A 17,425-nucleotide genomic window follows, 5' to 3' on the forward strand; every position below is an offset into this window, starting at 1 on the left:
TCGCCGGAAGAGGAACTGGACGAGGAGATGGTGGAATATTATGCCGGCGTGCGTGCCTACTATAAAATCGGAGAGGACTTCCTCAAATTCCAGGCATGGGTACGCAGTGAGTACACCAAGAACGGCTACGTCGAGGTCGATGACGACTTCCTCGCTAAGAGGGCCAGAGTCCGAGCAGACAGCGACAGAGCACGGGAGGATATGCTCAACACGATCGACTTCTCTGACGACGACGATGATCTGAAGAGACTTCTTACGACCAGATGGTTCTGAATCCGTATCATCTGTCATGAACAATCTGCCGTCTTGCTTTTAAGTTTAGTCATGTGTCTCTTCCGTCACATAAACTGTGATCCACCAATTATTATACTCCCTCCATTTTTATATACAAGGCCACTATCAAAATAACAATTTACAGATATACAAGGCCACTAACACTAATCGATGCAATATTAATGGTGTTTGCCTCGTAGTACTAATAAAGGAGGACATTAACTACCCCTTGCATGCATGCGGGAGTGAGAGTATTGGCTTGATGTGCATGAAAGAGAAGAATACACATTAATTTACACGGCAAACAAGGAGACAAGCTGCCTTGCAACATTGACTTAGAAAACATTAACTTTTGCCTTGGTACCTGTAATATGCGTTTGTGGTCTTGTATACAAAAATGGAGGGAGTACTTTGATCCATGTCAGACTCTGCTAAGCTAAGCACTGATGAACGCCTTGTGTAATGAGGATGCAGCTATGTTCTTGTGTTTGCAGTTTCAAGGCTTATACACGACAATACAGTAGATGTTGCTGCGAATTATCACTAGCATGGGTAGATTAATCAGTTCCAGTCCCTTGACGAGATCAATTCACCGAGATACTGGCAGTGGTAGTGAGAAGTACAGTAATTGGAAACTCTGCTCAGCCCCTCTATAAAAAATTCAGAAGCCATCAACTAAAACAAGATCAGAACTTTTCACAAACTCTTAAGCATTGGAGGTAGTTATTTGGGTAAACAGCGGAGAATTTGCGGGGAAGGAAGCAGGGGTAGAAGTGGTTCTGTAGTTCTGAACTTAGTTGTCTGATTCAGCAGAGGAAGCCAGCGTTTTATACTGATGCTGCTCGCACACACACCGGCTCATTGGACCAACGCGACATGCAATGGCCACACCTTGCCGCAGCCCATCATCGGCCAATCATCATTATTTGGCCCAACACCTTGTTAAAAGGGAACGACAGAGAAGTGACAGAGATGACGAATGGAACAATAATAATGAAATAAAAGATAGTTGGTAGACATGGTATATCTCCACTACTATTAAAAGAGCAAACATAAATTCCCCTAGAGTCACCAAATTTATTGTACACGGATCAACCAGCACCTTAGGATCTAACCCGCATAGTTAAATCTGACAGTCCTAATTGACTCAGTGGTCTGCCATCCCATCTAATGGCTGAGATTAAATGTTCTGCCACAGGACATCAATCCCACGCATGTTCTTCCACCGGAAAAAATCAATCTCACGCAAGTCATGCCTCCTCACACGCCTGAAATTTTGGATCAGCCCAACGTCGAGATCTTCTAGGATCCCTTCCAAATCGGCCCCCTCTCTCTCGCCTATCCCCACGCTAGCGAATTGATGCCCCCACCAGGCAGAAGCTAGAGCAGCAGCGACGGAACAAGGGCACAAGGCGGCAGCGGCAACAGTAGCAGATCGACATGAGCAACCATCTCTCTCTCTCTCTCTCTCTCTCTCTCTCTCTCTCTCTCTCTCTCTCTCTCTCCCTCTCTCCAGCAGTGGATCCCTAGCTCCATGACTGCAATACTTTCTCTAACGGTGGGATCCATAGGTCTTTGGCGTGACGGCGGCGTAGCAGCGGCAGCTTCAGCGCACAAGGAGATTGCGCGCAGCAGCACGACGTTTCTCCACCACGGCCTCCCCTCTGCCAAACACGCCTCTCCGAAGCTTCGGGCCCCACCTCCGAATCCGCTGGTGACGGCGAAGGCAAAGACGAGGAGCGCAATGAGCATCACGCCGCCATGGCGAAGAGAGGTACTAGAAAGCAAGGAGCTTCGTCATGAAAGGAATGAATGGCTGCTTGTCGAATATAATATAATCCAGGATGATTGGCATGCATCCTCAAAAGCCTGCTCAATGTCAGCTTGCATGTGTACATGGGGTAAATTAAGTTTTTATCTGACAAAGATATCCCAGGGTGCTTTATTCCTGATAAAGGTAAGTTACTTTTTTTGCGAAATGATACAGGTAAGTTATTGACAGTTTCTTAATCATATTTCTCATTAGCATATAGATAATCATTGAGATTTGAAGTTTGAGGAACCAAGTCAATGAAATCAATGCTACAAAATTTGACAAATAGTTTCTCTGAATAGTTTGCTGTTCTTGATTGTTGTTCTTCCTCTAGGTTAATGGATCATGACGGAACATTGCAGGAGAGTGAATTGTGATCATTTTCCTATTATGTACTAACATGTAATCACACTTTGCTTTATCATCTTAATAAAGATATTTCTCCACTTGTTTCTTATCACTCTGTTTTTTGCAACATAATTATATGTTGTACATGCTCTCCAATTTATGTCTCAGGCCTGTCATTCCATAGTTGTTCATTGACATATATGAATTATTCCGGAATTTTTGCAGGCTCCCCTGATCACAATAGCTGCAAATGCTGGCGTTGATGGTGCTATATTTATTGTGAAGCTATTGGAACAAGGTAATGTTAGTTTGGGCCATAATTCCCAGTAGTATTCCCGATATGAGCGAAATGGGTTTCTGAGGACAGTGTGACATGATGTCTGCACTTAAAAAAAGTTGCATAGAATGGAGTATCGTTTCCCTATTCCATCACTGGCATGCCTCCTACGACCAGGTCCAAGAAATACAAGAATAGATCAAAGTAAACTGGCCAGAAAACTCGGATTATCTATTTCGTTGCAATTATTCTGATCTCCACTACTATTAAAAGAGCAAACATGAATTCCCCTAGAGTCACCAAACTTATTGTACACGGATCAACCAGCACCTTAGGATCTAACCCGCATAGTTAAATTTGACAGTCCTAATTGACTCAGTAGTCTGCCATCCCATCTAATGGCTGAGATTAAATGTTCTGCCACAGGACATCAATCCCACGCATGTTCTTCCACCGGAAAAAATCAATCTCACGCAAGTCATGCCTCCTCACACGCCTGAAATTTTGGATCAGCCCAACGTCGAGATCTTCTAGGATCCCTTCCAAATCGGCCCCCTCTCTCTCGCCTATCCCCACGCTAGCGAATTGATGCCCCCACCAGGCGGAAGCTAGAGCAGCAGTGACGGAACAAGGGCACAAGGCGGTGGCGGCAACAGTAGCAGATCGACATGAGCAACCATCTCTCTCTCTCTCTCTCTCTCTCTCTCTCTCTCTCCAGCAGTGGATCCCTAGCTCCATGACTGCAATACTTTCTCTAACGGTGGGATCCATAGGTCTTTGGCGTGACGGTGGCGTAGCAGCGGCAGCTTCAGCGCACAAGGAGATTGGGCGCAGCAGCACGGCGTTTCTCCACCACGGCCTCCCCTCTGCCAAACACGCCTCTCCGAAGCTTCGGGCCCCACCTCCGAATCCGCTGGTGACGGCGAAGGCAAAGACGAGGAGCGCAATGAGCATCACGCCGCCATGGCGAAGAGAGGTACTAGAAAGCAAGGAGCTTCATCATGAAAGGAATGAATGGCTGCTTGTCGAATATAATATAATCTAGGATGATTGTCATGCATCCTCAGAAGCCCGCTCAATGTCAGCTTGCATGTGTACATGGGGTAAATTAAGTTTTTATCTGACAAAGATATCCCAGGGTGCTTTATTCCTGATAAAGGTAAGTTACTTTTTTTGCGAAATGATACAGGTGAGTTATTGACAGTTTCTTAATCATATTTCTCATTAGCATATATATAATCATTGAGATTTGAAGTTTGAGGAACCAAGTCAATGAAATCAATGCTACAAAATTTGACAAATAGTTTCTCTGAATAGTTTGTTGTTCTTGATTGTTGTTCTTCCTCTAGGTTAATGGATCATGACGGAACATTGCAGGAGAGTGAATTGTGATCATTTTCCTATTATGTACTAACATGTAATCACACTTTGCTTTATCATCTTAATAAAGATATTTCTCCACTTGTTTCTTATCACTCTGTTTTTTGCAACATAATTATATGTTGTACATGCTCTCCAATTTATGTCTCAGGCCTGTCATTCCATAGTTGTTCATTGACATATATGAATTATTCCGGAATTTTTGCAGGCTCCCCTGATCACAATAGCTGCAAATGCTGGCGTTGATGGTGCTATATTTATTGCGAAGCTATTGGAACAAGGTAATGTTAGTTTGGGCCATAATTCCCAGTAGTATTCTCGATATGAGCGAAATGGGTTTCTGAGGACAGTGTGACATGATGTCTGCACTTAAAAAAGTTGCATAGAATTGTTGGGGAACGTAGTAATTTCAAATTTCCTACGCACACGCAAGATCATGGTGATGCATAGCAACGAGAGGGGGAGAGTGTGATCTATACCCTTGTAGATCGACAACGGAAGCATTTGGTTGATGTAGTCGTACGTTTCCACGGCCCGACCGATCAAGCACTGAAACTACGGTACCTCCGAGTTCTAGCACACGTTCAGCTCGATGACGATCCCCGGACACCGATCCAGCAAAGTGTCGGGGAAGAGTTCCGTCAGCACGACGGCGTGGTGACGATCTTGATGTACTACCGTCGCAGAGCTTCGCCTAAGCACCGCTACAATATTATCGAGGACTATGGTGGAAGGGGGCACCGCACACGGCTAAGAATATGATCACGTGGATCAACTTATGTCTATGGGGTGCCTCTTGCCTCAATATATAAAGGATCCAAGGGGGGTGCGGCCGTCCCTAGCAGGAGGCGCGCAGGAGGAGTCCTACTCCTACCGGGAGTAGGACTCCCCTCCCTTTCCTTGTCCAATTAGGAGAGGGGGAAGGAAGGGAGAGAGGAGAGGGGGGCGCCGCCCCTCCCTCCTTGTCCAATTCGGACTAGGGGGAGAGGGGGCGCGTGGCCTGCCCTGGCAGCCCCTCCTCTTCTCCACTTTAGGCCCATGAGGCCCATTAACCCCCGGGGGGGTTCCGGTAACCCCCAGGTGCTCCGGTTTTAGCCGAAACTTCCCCGGAACACTTCCGGTGTCCGAATATAGCCGTCCAATATATCAATCTTTATGTCTCGACCATTTCGAGACTCCTTGTCATGTCCGTGATCACATCCGGGACTCCGAACTAACTTCGGTACATCAAAACTCATAAATAACTGTCATCGAAACCTTAAGCGTGCGGACCCTACGGGTTCGAGAATAATGTAGACATGACCGAGACACGTCTCCGGTCAATAACCAATAGCGGAACCTGGATGCTCATATTGGCTCCTACATATTCTACGAAGATCTTTATCGGTCAGACCGCATAACAACATACGTTGTTCCCTTTGTCATCGGTATGTTGCTTGCCCGAGATTCGATCGTCGGTATCTCAATACCTAGTTCAATCTCGTTACCGGCAAGTCTCTTTACTCGTTCCGTAATACATCATCTCGCAACTAAATCATTGGTTGCAATGCTTGCAAGGCTTATGTGATGTGCATTACCGAGAGGGCCCAGAGATACCTATCCGACAATCGGAGTGACAAATCCTAATCTCGAAATACGCCAACCCAACATGTACCTTTGGAGACACCTGTAGAGTACCTTTATAATCACCCATTTACGTTGTGATGTTTGGTAGCACACAAAGTGTTCCTCCGGCAAACGGGAGTTGCATAATCTCATAGTCATAGGAACATGTATAAGTCATGAAGAAAGCAATAGCAACATACTAAACGATCGGGTGCTAAGCTAATGGAATGGGTCATGTCAATCAGATCATTCAACTAATGATGTGATGCCGTTAATCAAATGACAACTCTTTGTCCATGGTTAGGAAACATAACCATCTTTGATTAATGAGCTAGTCAAGTAGAGGCATACTAGTGACACTCTGTTTGTCTATGTATTCACACATGTATTATGTTTCCGGTTAATACAATTCTAGCATGAATAATAAAAATTTATCATGATATAAGGAAATAAATAATAACTTTATTATTGCCTCTAGGGATATTTCCTTCAGTCTCCCACTTGCACTAGAGTCAATAATCTAGATTACACAGTAATGATTCTAACACCCATGGAGCCTTGGTGCTGATCATGTTTTGCTCATGGAAGAGGCTTAGTCAACGGGTCTGCAACATTCAGATCCGTATGTATCTTGCAAATCTCTATGTCTCCCACCTGGACTAGATCCCGGATGGAATTGAAGCGTCTCTTGATGTGCTTGGTTCTCTTGTGAAATCTGGATTCCTTTGCCAAGGCAATTGCACCAGTATTGTCACAAAAGATTTTCATTGGACCCGATGCACTAGGTATGACACCTAGATCGGATATGAACTCCTTCATCCAGACTCCTTCATTTGCTGCTTCCGAAGTAGCTATGTACTCCGCTTCACATGTAGATCCCGCCACAACGCTTTGTTTAGAACTGCATCAACTGACAGCTCCACCGTTTAATGTAAACACGTATCCGGTTTGCGATTTAGAATCGTCCGGATCAGTGTCAAAGCTTGCATCAACGTAACCTTTTACGATGAGCTCTTTGTCACCTCCATATATGAGAAACATATCCTTAGTCCTTTTTCAGGTATTTCAGGATGTTCTTGACCGTTGTCCAGTGATCCACTCCTGGATCACTTTGGTACCTCCCTGCTAGACTTATAGCAAGGCACACATCAGGTCTGGTACACAGCATTGCATACATGATAGAGCCTATGGCTGAAGCATAGGGAACATCTTTCATTTTCTCTCTATCTTCTGCAGTGGTCGGGCATTGAGTCTTACTCAATTTCACACGTTGTAACACAGGCAAGAACCCTTTCTTTGCTTGATCCATTTTGAACTTTTTCAAAACTTTGTCAAGGTATGTGCTTTGTGAAAGTCCAACTAAGCGTCTTGATCTATCTCTATAGATCTTAATGCCTAATATGTAAGCAGCTTGACCGAGGTCTTTCATTGAAAAACTCTTATTCAAGTATCCCTTTATGCTATCCAGAAATTCTATATCATTTCCAATTAGTAATATGTCATCCATATATAATATCAGAAATGCTACAGAGCTCCCACTCACTTTCTTGTAAATACAGGCTTCTCCAAAAGTCTGTATAAAACCAAATGCTTTGATCACACTATCAAAGCGTTTATTCCAACTCCAAGAGGCTTGCACCAGTCCATAAATGGATCGTCGGAGCTTGCACACTTTGTTAGCTCCCTTTGGATTGACAAAACCTTCTGGTTGCATCATATACAACTCTTCTTTCAGAAATCCATTCAGGAATGCAGTTTTGACATCCATCTGCCAAATTTCATAATCATAAAATGCGGCAATTGCTAACATGATTCGGACAGACTTACGCATCGCTACGGGTGAGAAGGTCTCATCGTAGTCAATCCCTTGAACTTGCCGAAAACCTTTTGCGACAAGTCGAGCTTTGTAGACAGTAACATTACCGTCAGCGTCAGTCTTCTTCTTGAAGATCCATTTATTCTCAATTGCTTGCCGATCATCGGGCAAGTCAACCAAAGTCCATACTTTGTTCTCATACATGGATCCCATCTCAGATTTCATGGCTTCAAGCCATTTTGCGGAATCTGGGCTCACCATCGCTTCTTCATAGTTCGTAGGTTCATCATGATCTAGTAGCATGACTTCCAGAACAGGATTACCGTACCACTCTGGCGCGGATCTCACTCTGGTTGATCTACGAGGTTCAGTAGTATCTTGTTCTGAAGTTTCATGATCATCATCATTAGCTTCCTCACTAACTGGTGTAGGTGTCACAGAAACAGGTTTTTGTGATGTACTACTTTACAATAAGGGAGTAGGTACAGTTACCTCGTCAAGTTCTACTTTCCTCCCACTCACTTCTTTCGAGAGAAACTCCTTCTCCAGAAAGTTTCCGAATTTAGCAACAAAAGTCTTGCCTTCGGATCTGTGATAGAAGGTGTATCCAATAGTTTCCTTTAGATATCCTATGAAGACACATTTCTCCGATTTGGGTTCGAGCTTATCAGGTTGAAGCTTTTTCACATAAGCATCGCAGCCCCAAACTTTCAGAAACGACAACTTTGGTTTCTTGCCAAACCACAGTTCATAAGGCGTTGTCTCAACGGATTTTGATGGTGCCCTATTTAACGTGAATGCGGCCGTCTCTAGAGCGTATCCCCAAAACGATAGCGGTAAATCAGTAAGAGACATCATAGATCACACCATATCTAGTAAAGTACGATTATGACGTTCGGACACACCATTACGCTGTGGTGTTCCGGGTGGCGTGAGTTGCGAAACTATTCCATAATTTTTCAAATGTACACCAAACTCGTAACTCAAATATTCTCCTCCACGATCAGATTGTAGGAATTTTATTTTCTTGTTACGATGATTTTCAACTTCACTCTGAAATTCTTTCAACTTTTCAAATGTTTCAGACTTGTGTTTCATTAAGTAGATATACCCATATCTGCTTAAGTCATCTGTGAAGGTGAGAAAATAACGATATCCGCCACGAGCCTCAATGTTCATCGGACCACATACATCTGTATGTATGATTTCCAACAAATCTGTTGCTCTCTCCATAGTACCGGAGAACAGTGTTTTTGTCATCTTACCCATAAGGCACGGTTCGCAAGTACCAAGTGATTCATAATCAAGTGGTTCCAAAAGCCCATCAGTATGAAGTTTCTTCATGCACTTTATACCGATATGACCCAAACGGCAGTGCCACAAATAAGTTGCACTATCATTATCAACTCTGCATCTTTTGGCTTCAACACTATGAATATGTGTGTCACTACTATCGAGGTTCAATAAAAATAGACCACTCTTTAAGGGTGCATGACCATAAAAGATATTACTCATATAAATAGAACAACCATTATTCTTAGATTTAAATGAATAACCGTCTCGCATCAAACAAGATCCAGATATAATGTTCATGCTTAACGCTGGCACCAAATAACAATTATTTAGGTCTAATATTAATCCCGAAGGTAGATGTAGAGGTAGCGTGCCGACTGCGATCACATCGACTTTGGAACCGTTTCCCACGCGCATCGTCACCTCGTCCTTAGCCAATCTTCGCTTAATCCGTAGTCCCTGTTTCGAGTTGTAAATATTAGCAACAGAACCAGTATCAAATACCCAGGTGCTACTGCGAGCATTAGTAAGGTACACATCAATAACATGTATATCACATATACCTTTGTTCACCTTGCCATCCGTCTTATCCGCCAAATACTTGGGGCAGTTCCGCTTCCAGTGACCAGTCTGCTTGCAGTAGAAGCACTCAGTTTCAGGCTTAGGTCCAGGTTTGGGTTTCTTCTCTTGAGTAGCAACTTGCTTGCTGTTTTTTTTGAAGTTCCCCTTCTTCTTCCCTTTGCCCTTTTTCTTGAAACTAGTGGTCTTGTTGACCATCAACACTTGATGCTCCTTCTTGATTTCTACCTCCGCAGCTTTCAGCATTGCGAAGAGCTCGGGAATAGTCTTATTCATCCCTTGCATATTATAGTTCATCACGAAGCTCTTGTAGCTTGGTGGCAGTGATTGGAGAATTCTGTCAATGACACAATCATCTAGAAGATTAACTCCCAATTGAATCAAGTGATTATTATACCCAGACATTTTGAGTATATGCTCACTGACAGAAATATTCTCCTCCATCTTGCAGCTATAGAACTTATTGGAGACTTCATATCTCTCAATCCGGGCATTTGCTTGAAATATTAACTTCAACTCCTGGAACATCTCATATGCTCCATGATGTTCAAAACGTCGTTGAAGTCCCGATTCTAAGCCGTAAAGCATGGCACACTGAACTATCGAGTAGTCATCAGCTTTGCTCTGCCAGACGTTCATAACATCTGGTGTTGCTCCAGCAGCAGGCCTGGCACCCAGCGGTGCTTCCAGGACGTAATTCTTCTGTGCAGTAATGAGGATAATCCTCAAGTTACGGACCCAATCCGTGTAATTGCTACCATCATCTTTCAACTTTGCTTTCTCAAGGAACACATTAAAATTCAACGGAACAACAGCACGGGCCATCTATCTACAATCAAGCATAAACAAGCAAGATACTATCAGGTACTAAGTTTCATGATAAATTTAGGTTTAAATAATTTACTTAAAGAACTCCCACTTAGATAGACATCCCTCTAATCCTCTAAGTGATTACGTGATCCAAATCAACTAAACCATGTCCGATCATCACGTGAGATGGAGTAGTTTCATTGGTGAACATCACTATATTGATCATATCTACTATATGATTCACGCTCGACCTTTCGGTCTCCGTGTTCCGAGGCCATATCTGTATATGCTTGGCTCGTCAAGTATAACCTGAGTATTTCGCGTGTGCAACTGTTTTGCACCCGTTGTATTTGAACGTAGAGCCTATCACACCCGATCATCACGTGGTGTCTCAGCGTGAAGAACTTTTGCAACTGTGCATACTCAGGGAGAACACTTCTTGATAATTAGTGAGAGATCATCTTATAATGCTACTGTCAATCAAAGCAAGATAAGATGCATAAAAGATAAACATCACATGCAATCAATATAAGTGATATGATATGGCCATCATCATCTTGTGCTTGTGATCTCCATCTTCGAAGCACCGTCGTGATCACCATCGTCACCGGTGCGACACCTTGATCTCCATCGTAGCATCGTTGTCGTCTCTCCAATCTTATGCTTCCACGACTATCGCTACCGCTTAGTGATAAAGTAAAGCATTACAGCGCGATTGCATTGCATACAATAAAGCGACAACCATATGGCTCCTGCCAGTTGCCGATAACTCGGTTACAAAACATGATCATCTCATACAATAAAATTTAGCATCATGTCCTGACCATATCACATCACAACATGCCCTGCAAAAACAAGTTAGACGTCCTCTACTTTGTTGTTGCAAGTTTTACGTGGCTGCTACGGGCTTAAGCAAGAACCAATCTTACATACGCATCAAAACCACAACGATAGTTTGTCAAGTTGGTGCTGTTTTAACCTTCGCAAGGACCAGGCGTAGCCACACTCGGTTCAACTAAAGTTGGAGAAACTGTCACCCGCAAGCCATCTATGTGCAAAGCACGTCGGGAGAACCGGTCTCGCGTAAGCGTACGCATAATGTCGGTCCGGGCCGCTTCGTCCAACAATACCGCCGAACCAAAGTATGACATGCTGGTAAGCAGTATGACTTATATCGCCCACAACTCACTTGTGTTCTACTCGTGCATATAACATCAACATATAAAACCTAGGCTCGGATGCCACTGTTGGGGAACGTAGTAATTTCAAAATTTCCTACGCACACGCAAGATCATGGTGATGCATAGCAACAAGAGGGGGAGAGTGTGATCTACGTACCCTTGTAGATCGACAACGGAAGCGTTTGGTTGATGTAGTCGTACGTTTCCACGGCCCGACCAATCAAGCACCGAAACTACGGTACCTCCGAGTTCTAGCACACGTTCAGCTCGATGACGATCCCCGGACTCCGATCCAGCAAAGTGTCGGGGAAGAGTTCCGTCAGCACGACGGCTTGGTGACGATCTTGATGTACTATCGTCGCAGAGCTTCGGCTAAGCACCGCTACAATATTATCGAGGACTATGGTGGAAGGGGCACCGCACACGGCTAAGAATATGATCACGTGGATCAACTTATGTCTATGGGGTGCCTCTTGCCTCCGTATATAAAGGATCCAAGGGGGGGTGCGGCCGGCCCTAGTAGGAGGCGCGCAGGAGGAGTCCTACTCCTACCGGGAGTAGGACTCCCCTCCCTTTCCTTGTCCAATTAGGAGAGGGGGAAGGAAGGGAGAGAGGAGAGGGGCCGCCGCCCCTCCCTCCTTGTCCAATTCGGACTAGGGGGAGAGGGGGCGCGCGGCCTGCCCTGGAAGCCCCTCCTCTTATCCACTTTAGGCCCATGAGGCCCATTAACCCCCCGCGGGGTTCCGGTAACCCCCCGGTGCTCCGGTTTTATCCGAAACTTCCCCGGAACACTTCCGGTGTCCGAATATAGCCGTCCAATATATCAATCTTTATGTCTCGACCATTTCGAGACTCCTCGTTATGTCCGTGATCACATCCGGGACTCCGAACTAACTTCGGTACATCAAAACTCATAAACTCATAATATAACTGTCATCGAAACCTTAAGCGTGCGGACCCTACGGGTTCGAGAATAATGTAGACATGACCGAGACACGTCTCCGGTCAATAACCAATAGCGGAACCTAGATGCTCATATTGGCTCCTACATATTCTACGAAGATCTTTATCGGTCAGACCGCATAACAACATACGTTGTTCCCTTTGTCATCGGTATGTTGCTTGCCCGAGATTCGATCGTCGGTATCTCAATACCTAGTTCAATCTCGTTACCGGCAAGTCTCTTTACTCGTTCCGTAATACATCATCTCGCAACTAACTCATTAGTTGCAATGCTTGCAAGGCTTATGTGATGTGCATTACCGAGAGGGCCCAGAGATACCTCTCCGACAATCGGAGTGACAAATCCTAATCTCGAAATACGCCAACCCAACATGTACCTTTGGAGACACATGTAGAGTACCTTTATAATCACCCATTTACGTTGTGACGTTTGGTAGCACACAAAGTGTTCCTCCGGCAAACGGGAGTTGCATAATCTCATAGTCATAGGAACATGTATAAGTCATGAAGAAAGCAATAGCAACATACTAAACGATCGGGTGCTAAGCTAATGGAATGGGTCATGTCAATCAGATCATTCAACTAATGATGTGATCCCGTTAATCAAATGACAACTCTTTGTCCATGGTTAGGAAACATAACCATCTTTGATTAATGAGCTAGTCAAGTAGAGGCATACTAGTGACACTCTGTTTGTCTATGTATTCACACATGTATTATGTTTCCGGTTAATACAATTCTAGCATGAATAATAAAAATTTATCATGATATAAGGAAATAAATAATAACTTTATTATTGCCTCTAGGGCATATTTCCTTCAAGAATGGAGTATCGTTTCCCTATTCCATCACTGGTATGCCTCCTACGACCAGGTCCAAGAAATACAAGAATAGATCAAAGTAAACTGGCCAGAAAACTCGGATTATCTATTTCGTTGCAATTATTCTGATGACGACAAGAAGCATAACATTGCAAACACGTATATTAGTGGTGTATACTATCAAGGTGGCATTGGGTTTGCAAAGGTGAGGGAGCCTGCTGCAACTTGGTGCACATTTATATCATTTTTTCATGATTAGTATATTATTTCATTATCCGGTGAGGGAGCCTGTGAAACTTCCTTTTATTTCCTCATTATGAAACTGAAACAGCTCACCATTGTATATCAGCAAACCTTGAAACCGATTATGTTCCGTATCATAAACAAAGCAGAATTATCGTGGATGCAAGTTGGACTCAGCAAGTTGTGCCAAACCATGGGAAGGCATGGGCAAGGTGGTTGAGCTTGATGCCGATGATACAGAGGTTATTGCTTCGGCGATGCTGGAGGCCCTTCAAGGTAAGATTAGATGCGCCTCGGTGACTCAGAGTCTCAGGTCATCAGTGAGTTTTGCTTCATACCAGTTGAGCAGTGTATATTGTTGGCTATAAATATTTGAATTATCTCCAATCTTGTGTTTCGGGTTCTACTAACTCCCGTATTTTACCATGTTTTGTCACTTCAACAAACTTTTACTTAACTATTTAGTTAATGTATGCAAAGTTCTGGTTTAGAAACTCAATGCTGAATTCTGAACCAAAATGATTACATGTATTACCTTGTTGTACTAATATCATTTTGTTCAGAGATTTCATTACTGATTATTTAGTTCTGTGACAAGGAAATGGCAAACATATAGGCATTTTAATCTGAAAACTCAAATGCCATGTTTAGAGAAGATGGTAAGCCTCTCATTAGTGGTAATTTTATTACGTTGAAACACGATATGGAGCTATGATAATGAGTGTTTGGGGTTTGGACGGCATGACATAAAATGATATATTTTGAAATAGATAGTCTATTTTCTTCAAAAACTTTCTTGCACTAAACTTATAATCTTCGCTTGACTTCGTATGTACGTATTAGCTCTGTTTAATTCCACTCATAGTCATGTTGTCGCACTGCCACATACTGGCTTATATAATTCATTTTACTTCCACATTGTTCTTTTGAGCATGGGGTTGCAGGTTTTATTGAACTAACTTGGGTGCTTGTCCTACATGTGGAAGATGCACACACTGACGAACTTACCTACATGGCTACATCTAAGAGGAATGATTATTACAATTCCCTTGCTGAGTACTGGATGAACTTCAGTAACTACACTATTTCTAATTGCTAACTGTACATCACGATGATGTTATGTCTCTCACAAGAGACCGACGAGGTGATACTAATTGCAGAGGAGGAGGATATGTATACCCCAGCACCATTACCCTGGATACTTCATGATGGTAATGATTTTGATTAATTCAGTTAAGTGATTAATTATTTTGATTTGGATGCCATGCACTGTTCTGATACTGGTGGCAGCTTTGACACCTGGTTCATTCCTTGTGTTGGGAACATGACCAAATTTGTTTTCACACATAAATATGTAGTAGATGAATATGCTATGTATTTTCTTCTGCTATACAATTATTAGTAATCAACCTTGCTTCTGTACAAAGGTGAAATTTAGTGCTTTTGGTATATTTCAGTTAGCATGGGAAAGCAAAACCTATGCTTGAGCCTCAGCATTCAGCAGTACATAAACCTATCCTATTTATTTATTTATTTATTTTTGCTAATGAACAGTTGTGGTTATTATATCTATATCAGGAGGATAGTAAAGATATTTCTAAAGTACATAATATAATTTTTATATTGACTGCAAAAGAAAATCTAACCACATTTGATCTTCTGGACCTCGAAGTACTTAACTCTATGGCCGCCTATGATATTGTAACTACCTTCCCTACTCAGTTTGACATTTGGTTTCTCGTACAGGGAGTGGTTAATAAGTTGCATTAACCGGCGAGATGGAATGAGCTTATTGGTTTAGTACTTGATGCAATTATTCTTGGTTGGAAGTAAAAGACTTACGTGTCATATAGATGTATTTCTGCTAACTTTTCAGTAATATGTGCGTATAATACAAAATAACATGTCACTGATGCATGAAAATTCAAGAAAAGTGTCGAACTTATTTCCTACAACTACAACGCTTATTATATACTATGGGAGAGCAAAGAAGATGCAAGTCAACTTAATGGCGACATGAACAACCATATCACATTTTTTTCTTGAAATATTTGTTTGGTATGAAATGAAGGGAAATATGGTTGGAGATAGAGAGTGATGGGGTCATGAGTAACCTATTAGAGGTGTGTTCTTCAAAGCACAAGGGTCTTCATGCAAGATCGGTGTATCCCCCCCCCCCCCCCCTCCCGCGCGCGCAAGTTATACGTGCATTGCACGTGCATGCTTACTAGTAACTATATATGAGTGGTGAGCGGAGTGGGGCGTTTCATTAATAGGCAACGTATTTCGTCCTGAAAATTTACACACTTGTGCATTGTGCCTCTAGATATATGTGTATTTTTTTTCAAAAAAACTAGTAAGATGCCCGTGCATTGCACGGAACATCAAGATTAGGGGTGGACGACGCCGGCAGCGGCCATCACACCAGATTGTTCCATGGCCTTCTAGATGTGATGGGGATAAGGCTGATTGCGAGAGACAAAGAGTTGTTTGTAAATATGAAAACACGTGTGGGCATCTTTTTGCAAAATTGCAGCAGTTTGCTTTGTATGCGTCAGATTTAGATCCGACGGCTATCGGTGAAAGATGACAGGCACACCATCATCATCAACTCAGGCTTTTATAGGCGTAAAGAAAAGAAATTAAGACATGCAAACCTCGAATTTTGATCATTTGAAATTCAGCCTCCATAGAGGCCGAGCTCCATTGAGCATTTCATGGTGAGAGGATGCCTCCAAGAGAAGGCAGTTACAAGTTTGAGACATGGTGAGGTATGTTGAAGACTACCGCGTCGCATATAAAACGCTTTGCGCAAATGGAGGTATTTGCAACGGAGAGTTGGAGTAGGAGCTTTTGGGATCAATTGATGTAAAAACTTGTTGAATGTCCTCTTTTTTTTTGTGGGGTTCTTGTTGAATATCCAACCTTCAGCTTTTAATAGTGGCTTCATTCGTTAGAAACTAAGTAGTATTTAAATGTATGATTAAATTGATATTGGCCTTGATATTCATGTCAGAGGAAGAAGACCGAACAAGGAGCGAATACTTGGTGAGTCCGATTGACTGGCCAGCCTTTTCAAAAAAGCCAGCTATCCATGGACATGTTCGAATGTGCCCTTCCCGCCGATGGGTGGAACGGCGGCAGTCACGCCCACAACCACATCCGGCTACGCTTGTGTGAGCTGCTTGCCATCTACTCCTAGCTAGTGGAGCCACGCGGCGTGCAGCTAATCGGCTCCTCCCCGACCAACCGCTTCCGTCCCCGGCGGGCGGCGCGGGAATCGGATGGGATGCGGCCGGTGACGAACCCAAGCGCGCACCAGACCAGCGTAGTACGAGCCGCCCTTGGAGTCCAATCGCAGACTCCCATATGGCCCTATCCGTACACAATCGCGACACGTACGACGTCGGACCAGGCGACGCCTGCGCGCGGATACAAATCAGAAATCCCTTCCATGGTGCCGTGCGCCAGCCAATGTCATGGGCTCCCTTCCAAGCTCCGAGCGAGCGGCGCAGCGTCCGGTCGAGTAGATCGACCCGGCGCAGCGGTCGTGCGTGCGTGCGTGCCGTCTTAGGCAAAACTCCAACCCATGACTTCAAATGGTCCGATCGCTTCCGTTTAGAGGTAAACGGACCAAACAGACCGTCTAACACGTGGGAGCAAATAAACTGTTGTCCATTTTTTATCCACTTTTGATCTACTTTCGATTCAAAGTTGGGCCGCATTTACGATTAAACGAACACACATGGAAGGGCGCGGCATGCGCCCCAGTCCCCTCGGCACATCCGTCGGGGACACATCCATTTTTCTCTTTCCCTTCTTTTCCCTCCGCCCTCCGCCCTCCGTCCCCGCCATCGCCGCCGCCGCCTCCGTTCACGGCCGCGTTGCCTTCCATTAAGGTCGTCCGCTCCGCAACCACGACATGTCATAGCCGCTCCACGCCCGCGTTTTGGTAGAGCTTTTTGCCCGGTGTTCGCGGTTCCTTGTTGCCAGTGGGAGAGAAGCTACGGCCGTCAGCGCCGA

The sequence above is a fragment of the Triticum urartu genome, chromosome 2A (genome assembly GCF_056163025.1).
Source record: "Triticum urartu cultivar PI428250 chromosome 2A, HENAU_Tu73, whole genome shotgun sequence".
Taxonomy (NCBI): Eukaryota; Viridiplantae; Streptophyta; class Magnoliopsida; order Poales; family Poaceae; genus Triticum; species Triticum urartu.